Here is a 2407-nt window from a genome sequence, read left to right on the forward strand (position 1 = left end):
CACAGACCACACTTCGCTTGGCTGTTCCTTCAGGTCTCTTGCAGGAGGCCTGGCTGTGAGAAGACACTGCCTTGTGCCCCAACCTTGCACACCCACACTGTTTAGACATACACTAGTGTTTTCATCTGGATGCCACGTTCTTGTGCGTGTTCTGAGGAGAAACTTTGGAAAAAGACCAAAGCCTTCAAGTATTGCCCTAAGGAAATCACATTTCCTTATGGAAATACTGTTATGGAAGCTAGCTGTGTCACAGAAGTGCCCATTGCCTGTCCCTGCCACAGGACTGCCACACAGCAGGACAGTGACCAAGATACCAGGCCATTCAGGCCTTGCACCAACACAAGGGATCAGAAAGAGACTGTGGAAGTGGAAATAGAACAGTTCTGGAAGACCAAGCAGTGGTGTTAGTTGGCAGTGCTGCTGTGCTGGGACTCTTTTGCTCTCTACCTATGACACAGAAACTGTGCCTGCAGAACCAAAAACGCCTTGGCAGAAGAATCTCAGGAAAAAAAAAAGTCTCTAAAGATGCCGTTATTTCATATAAAGATACAGAGAACACAGGTCTCAATTCACACATGCACTTTATTCAAACCAGAAAAGTAGACAGTAAATGAAAAAAAAAAAAAAAAAAAGACAATATTATCACAACTGAAACACCACCACCAAAAAAATGAGACTGGGCCTGCAGTGAATTATACTATAACTGCTATACAGTTCATTGCTTCAGAAAAACATCCAGTCATCAGTGTCCACATAGCATCCTTGAGCTCCTGGTTCCTCATGCTGTAGATGAGGGGGTTCACTGCTGAAGGCACCACCGAGTAGAGAATTGCTATCACCAGATCCAGGGATGGGGACGAGATGGAGGGAGGTTTCAGGTAGGCAAACATTAAAGTGCTTACAAACAGGGAAACCACAGCCAGGTGAGGGAGGCATGTAGTAAAGGTTTTGTGCCGTCCCTGCTCAGAGGGGATCCTCAGCACAGCCCTGAAGATCTGCACATAGGACACCACAATAAACACAAAACACCCAGAGCCTGCTAAGATACTAACCATAATTACTCAGACTTCTTTGAGGTAGGCTCCTGAGCAGTAGAGATAAGGATCTGGGGGATTTCACAGAAGAACTGGTTCAGGGCATTGCCCTTGCACAGGGGCAGTGAAAATGTATTGGGCGTGTGCAGCAGAGCAGTGAGAAACCCAGTGGCCCAGGCAGCTGCTGCCATGTGGACACAAGCTCTGCTACCCAGGAGGGTCCCGTAGTGCAGGGGTTTGCAGATGGCAACGTAACGGTCGTACGACGTGATGGTGAGGAGACAGTACTCTGCTGAAGCTAAAAAGACGAACAGAAAGAGTTGTGTAGCACATCCTGCATAGGAGATGGCCCTGGTCTGCCAGAGGGCATTTGCCATAGATTTGGGAAGAGTGATGGAGATACAGCCCAGATCAAGGACAGAGAGATTGAGGAGGAAGAAGTACATGGGGGTGTGGAGGTGCTGGTCCCAGGCTATGGTGGTGATGATGAGGCCGTTGCCCAGGAGCGCAGCCAGGTAGATGCCCAGGAAGAGCCAGAAGTGCAAGAGCTGCAGCTCCCGTGTGTCTGTGAACGGCAGGAGGAGGAACTGGGTGATGGAGCTTCTGTTGGACATTTGCTGCCTCTGAACACTAGGAACTGTCATTGAAGAAAAAGACAGTGACAACCTAGGGAAGACTACTCTGAGCAAAATCAAAGCCATTTCTCATATACGCTATCTCTACTACCCTTGTCCTTTTGCAGGAGACCTTCCCTCAGCTCCGTGTCTGAGCCCTGAGTGGTGCTGGCTGGAGGGGCCGTGAGGAGCAGGGCCTGTGCCCGCTGGCTGCTGAGGAGTCAGCCCTGCTCTGCAGCAGTGGGGTCATGGGAACGGGGGCAGGGGACAGTCCTGGGGTTCAGCTTTGTCACATGAAGGTGTAGCTGGTGCAGAAGGGCCTGTCACCATCTGCACTCCCAGAGAAAAGGAACTGAGATGGCAGAAGGTGTTTGAGAGGTATGGAGTTTCTTACAGCTCCTTCTCCCCTCCCACCCTGGGGAGTTTTCTTGGATGTCAGAAACCATCAGCATTTCTGCTGCACTCAGGGAGAACAGAGCGAGTCCTGCAAGGCAAGAGGATGCCTGTGGCTTAGTGCAGAGTAGGGGAGATGGTCTATCCCTCTGTCTTGCTCCAGCTGCCCTGGGCTGGCACCTTTCTGAGATGAAGGCTGATGCCATGTTACCCTGAAAAGTCACCAGACAGTGCTGAGACCAGAGGGATCCACCTAAGATCACTATGTGTCTCACCCTTTCCTAAGGTCTCAGCACCCCACATTTAGTCCAGGACATGCATAGCTCATTTCACAAACCCAACAGCATTACTTCAGTTATACATGCT

At 50.2% G+C, this 2407-nt stretch overlaps 1 pseudogene across 1 annotated transcript; it reads right to left on the reverse strand.

The window, feature by feature from the left end:
• Positions 1-368: 368 nt before the first annotated feature.
• Positions 369-1648, reverse strand: LOC308052614 (olfactory receptor 14A16-like; annotated as a pseudogene). The gene has a single exon. The product of its transcript is annotated as an olfactory receptor 14A16-like (transcript).
• Between the last annotated feature and the right edge of the window lie 759 nt (positions 1649-2407).

The sequence above is a fragment of the Nesoenas mayeri genome (genome assembly GCF_963082525.1).
Source record: "Nesoenas mayeri genome assembly, contig: SCAFFOLD_41, whole genome shotgun sequence".
In the NCBI taxonomy this organism is placed as follows: domain Eukaryota; kingdom Metazoa; phylum Chordata; class Aves; order Columbiformes; family Columbidae; genus Nesoenas; species Nesoenas mayeri.